At 46.6% G+C, this 5,578-nt stretch overlaps 1 non-coding gene across 1 annotated transcript; it reads left to right on the top strand.

The window, feature by feature from the left end:
* The first annotated feature begins 3,362 nt into the window (after positions 1-3,362).
* On the top strand, positions 3,363-3,424 carry LOC135275657 (U7 small nuclear RNA). The gene has a single exon (XR_010343261.1). It is a non-coding gene; the product is annotated as a U7 small nuclear RNA (small nuclear RNA).
* The last annotated feature ends 2,154 nt before the right edge of the window (positions 3,425-5,578 follow it).

Here is a 5,578-nt window from a genome sequence, read left to right as displayed (position 1 = left end):
AGAGTGCATGATGGAGGGGGCACTTCTCCCCAGGGGATAGTTAGGAGGGCACACCTTGTGGGGCTAAGTAGAAGGGCTGGTGGGGGTCATAGGGCAGCGGGTGCTGGGTGAGTGGGGTGGGTGTGGGGAACCGGCCCAGGCTGTGAGAGAGGCATAGTCCCAGGTGGCGTGCACTTGGTCCCAGTAGGAATACTGGACTTGGAAAAGCCTTTAGGGGTCCTTGAGGCCAACCACCCTGCCCATCTAACCCCATTTTAAAGATGAGGAAACTGAGCCCCAGCAAAAAAAGTGACTTGAAAGAATATATATTATATATATGTATGTGTGTGTGTGTGTGTGTGTGTGTGTGTATGTATTTTTTTTTTTTTTTGAGATGGAGTTTTGCTCTTGTTGCTCAGGCTGGAGGGCAGTGGCATGATCTCGGCTCACAGCAACTTCCGCCTCCCACGTTCAAGCAAATCTTCTGCCTCAGTTTCCCAAGTAGCTGGGTTATAGGTGCCCAACAACATACTCAGCTATTTTTTTTTTTTAGAGATGGGATTTCACCCTGTTAGTCAGGATGATCTCCCTGACCTTGTGATCTGCCTGCCTCAGCCTCCCAAAGTGCTAGGATTTTACAGGCATAAGCCACCGTGCCTGGCCTAATTTTTTTGTATTTTTGTTGTTGTTGTTTTTTGATTTTGTTCTGAGGATGGGGTTTCACTATGTTGGCCAAGATGGTCTCGACATCCTGACCTCGTGATCCACCCACCTCGGCCTCCCAAAGTGCTGGGATTACAGACATGAGCCACTGCGCCCGGCCTTTTTTTTTTTTTTTTTTTTTTTTAAGAGAAGAGGTCTCACTGTGTTACCCAGGCTGGAGTGCAGTGGCTATTCACAGGCGTGATCCCACTACTGATCAGCCCAGGAGTTTTGACCTGCTCCGTTTCCAACCTGGGCCGGTTCACCCCTCCTTAGGCAATCTGGTGGTCCCCCGCTCCCGGGAGGTCACTATATTGATGCTGAACTTAGTGCAGACACCTGATCGGTATAGCACATTATAGCCCAGAACTCCTGGGCTCAAGCGATTCTCCCACCTCAGCCTCCCGAGTGGCTGGGACTACAGGCATGCGCCACTGCGCCTGGCAATTTTTTGTATTTTAAGTAGAGACTGGGTTTTGCCGGGTGCGGTGGCTCACGCCTGTAATCCCAGCACTTTGGGAGGCTGAGGTGGGCGGATCACCTGAGGTCAGGAGTTCGAGACCAGCCTGACCAATATGGTGAAACCCTGTCTTAAAAAAAAAAAAAAAAAGAGACTGGGTTTCATCATGTTGGCCAGGCTGGCCTCCAACTCCTGACCTCAGGTGATCCACCTGTCTCAGCCTTCCAAAGTGCTGGGAATACAGGTGTGAGCCACTGCGCCTGGCCAAGAAAATATAATTTAACACCAAGAAAGGAGGAAGAACTTGATTTCCATTTAAAAGGTGGCCCTTAAATGGAATAGTTTTGCACAGAAAACGCTCATGCTGGTTGCAGTGAGCCAAGATCATGCCACTGCACTCCAGCTTGGATGACAGAGTAAGATTCTGTTTAAAAAAAAAAAAAAGCTCATGCCACAGGTTGTTTTTTTTTTCTTTTTTTTTTTTCATGTCACCAATGATGACATGGTGACCATCATCATGGTCCATGGATGTTCTGAGGACCAGATTTGGAAACTACTGTCCTGACATCCTTCTGCTCCTGCCACCTCTCTTTCTCATCAACCAGCTTTGCAAAGTAAAGAAAGGGAACACTTGAGAGAATTTAAATTATTTATTTATAGAGATATGGTCTCACTATGTTGCCCAGGTATATCCCGAACTCCTGAGCTTGAGTGATCTGCACCTCAGCCTCCCAAAGTGCTGGGATTATATGCAAGAGCCACTGTGCCCAGTCCAAAAGCACTTTGAAAACAACTTCAGTATCCCCCAAAATGATCATTCTAGACATGAGGGTAATAGGAGCACAGTTGCTCAGAGAGGTGTGCATGGAGGCTGGGCCAGGGCTAGGACTTACTCCATGCTGGGCAGAACCGCAGAATGTAGGTAGGCAGGTGAGTATGTAGGTAGGTGGGAGGGTAGCTGGCTGGCTGCTCTTACATCTTTAGTACTTAAGAGTTCTGGGAGTATTGATTCCGGGAAGACAGTGAATGTGCTGGGCCCTACCCTGGCAAAGAAAGGCTGTTTCTCATGTCCCCTGACTCAAGGGTTCCTAGAGACTGGGAGTGAAGCTGGGGAGGGGAATCCTTCAGCAGGTGTAGAGGGAAAATGAGATGCTGTTTGGTGTCCGACACATAGACAGCACTCAATTACTATCTGTGAGTGAACAAGTGGAATGTACAGTATAGTTTATGGTAAATTCAGAGACGACCAGGTAAGTCTGAGTTCTATTAATAGTTCTACCACTAACTGCTCTGTGCTTCAGACAAATCTCCTGACCTCTCTGAACTTCAAGAACATGAGTGTCTGTACTGGGCAGGAGTCTTCCTCTTTGTCTCTTTTTAAGAGATGGGGTCTTACTGTGTTGCCCAGGCTGTAGTGCTATTGTAGTGGCTATTCACAGGTGTGATCCCACTATTGATCCGCACAAGAGTCTTAACCTGTTCTGTTTCCTACATGGGAAGGTTCACCCCTGCTTAGGCAATCTGGTGGTCACCCACTCTTGGGAGGTCACCATATTGATGCCACTAAGTTCAGACACCAGAATGGCACAGCACAGTACTGCCCAGAACTTCCAGCCTCAAGCAATCCTCTTGTCTCAGCCTCCCAAGTAGTTAGGACTACAGGCACACATCACCACCCCCTGCTAATGTTTTTCTTTTTATTTTTTTGTAGAGACAGGGGTCTCACTATGTTGCCCAAGATGATGTCAAACTTCTGAGCTCAAGCAATCCTTCCTCCTTGGCCTCCAAAGCACTAGGATTACAGGTGTGAGCCACTGCACCCTGCCTGGAGTCTTCTTTACAAAGACCAGAAGCCATATTCCCACTTAACTCCTGAGCTTAAACCAAAAAGGAAATTTCTAGCTCATATAACTGGAAGGGGCACTAAGGCAAATACTGTGGCTTTGGGGCAGGACCCAAAGTCTCTGAGACTCTTTGTCTTTGTCTTTGCTTCACTTCTGCAGATAGGCTCTATCCACATGGCAGGGAAGGTGGCCATTTGCAGCCCAAATCCAGATTTGGAAAGCGGTCTGGCTTCTCTCTCTACATCAAGAGGTTTTCATGGGCCCTGTTTGGTCCCAGTCAGACCTAGGTCACATGCCTGATCCTAGAGTGGGGGAAGTGGATCGTGTTACCAGAAAGGGAACAGAAAAGCCCGGTGGGCAGACAAAACAATAATTATTAATGTTATAGCTCTTTTAGAATTCATCTAGCAGGCTTTCCAGTTTTTACCAGAAAGCCCCCTGAAAAATTTTTTCAAAAGAACGACAATAATTATTACAGTACCTACAATGCCTAAAGGCTTCATAGGTATGTGTGTACATCGGGAAAGACTGAGTCCTTAAAAATGCAGCACAAAAGTGACCAGAACAAGGCTTAGCCAATTCACAGTTATTAGTATTATTAGGAACCAATCGTATGGCTCCTATTACGTGTCAGGCTCTGCATTAGGCTAAGTAAGTGTTTTTTGTTTGTTTTTGAGACGGAGTCTTGCTCTGTTTCCTAGGACAGAGTGCAGTGGCGTGATCTCAGCTCACTGCAGCTTCTGCCTCCCTGGTTCAAGTGATTCTCCTGTCTCACCCTCCTGAGTAGCTAAGACTACAGGTGCACGTCACTACGCCCAGGTAATTTTTTTTAATTTTTAATTTTTTTTCTTTATTATTATTATTTTTTAATAGAGATGGGGTTTCACCATGTTGGTCAGGTTGGTCTCAAACTCCTGACCTCAGATGATCCACCCACTTCGGCCTCCCAAAGTGCTAGGCTTACAGGCATGAGCCACCACACCTGGACTTTTTTTTGTATTTTTAGTAGAGACAGGGTTTCACCATGTTGGCCAAGATGGTCTCAATCTACTGACCTCATGATCCACCCTCCTTGGCCTCCCAAAGTGCTGGGATTGCAGGCGCAAGCCACCGTGCCCGGCCAGTATATGAGGGTTTTTAACTTCTTTTTTATTTATTTATATTTTTATTTTTATTTTTTTATTTTAAAGATGACGTTTCACCATGTTGGCCAGGCTGGTCTTGAACTCCTGATCTCAGGTGATCTGCCCACCTCGACCTCCCAAAGTGCTGGGATTACAGGAGTGAGCTACCACACCCGACTTTTTTTTTTTTTTTTTTTTTTTTAATATTTGCCACAGTTGCCCATGTTGGCCGAGGGACGGGTCGGGCAAGGTGTTTTAACTTTTAAGTTCAGGGATACAAAAGCAGGTTTGTTACAGAGGTAAACATGTGTCATAGGGGTTTGTTGTACAGATTATTTCATCACCCAGGTATTAAGCCTCATACACATTAGTTATTTTTCTTTATCTTCTCCCTCCTCCCACTCTCCCCTCTTCAATAGGTCCCAGTGCGTGTTGTTACTCTCTACGTGCCCATGTGTTCTCATCACTTAGTGCCCACTTATAGGTGACAACATGTGGTATTTGGTTTTCTGTAACTGTGTTAGTTTGCTAAAGATAATGGCCCCCAGCTCCATCTATGTCTCTGCAAAGGACATGATCTCATACTTTTCCTATGGCTGCAAAGTATATGTTAAATCCATGCTTTGTTTTCTGAGACGAGGTCTTGCTCTGTTGCGCAGGTTGGGGTGCAGTGATGTGATCACAGCTCACTGCAGCCTCAACCTCGCGGACTCAAGTAGCTGAGACTACAAGCACACACAACCACGCCCAGCTAATTTTTTAATTTTTTGTAGAGATGGGGTCTCCCTATGTTGCCCAGGTTATTCTCGAACTCCAGGGCTCAAGCAATCCTTTCACCTCGCCCTCCGAAGTGCTGGGATTACAGGTGTGAGCCACCACACCCAGTGTATACATGTTATTTACATTGTTTCTCATCCTCACAGCAATCCTCAGACATACATATTATTAACCCCATTTTAAAAGTGGAGAGAACGGCTGGGTGTGGTGGCTCACCCCTGTAATCCCAGCACTTTGGGAGGCCAAGCTGGATCACTTGATGTCAGGAATTCTAGATCAGCCTGGCCAACATGGTGAAACACCGTCTCTACTAAAAATACAAAAATTAGCTGGATGTGGTGGCAAGTGCCGGCAATCCCAGTTACTCAGGAGGCTGAGGCAGTAGAATCACTTGACCTGGGAGGTGGAGGTTGCAGTGAGCCAAGATTGCACCACTGCACTCCAGCCTAGGTGACAGAGTGACACTCAGTCTCAAAAAAATAAAATAGAAGTGGAGAGACTGAGGCTAAGATTGCACAAGTAGTGAGTGACTGAGCCAGAATGAAACTTGGGTCCTTCTGTCCATGTTTTCACCAAAGATCAGGCTGCTTCTTCAGAAACCAAAGCTGAAAGCCGCCAGAAGTTTGCTTAGACCATGCTCTGAGCCACAGCAGGTGTGGTTTTGCTGAGGCGTTCATGCCCTTCTCAGCTGC

This window comes from Aotus nancymaae, unplaced genomic scaffold (genome assembly GCF_030222135.1).
Source record: "Aotus nancymaae isolate 86718 unplaced genomic scaffold, 86718_ANA_hifiasm-v0.15.2.pri h1tg000017l, whole genome shotgun sequence".
NCBI classification, from domain to species: Eukaryota; Metazoa; Chordata; class Mammalia; order Primates; family Aotidae; genus Aotus; species Aotus nancymaae.
This window is presented reverse-complemented; position numbering and strand designations above follow the sequence as displayed.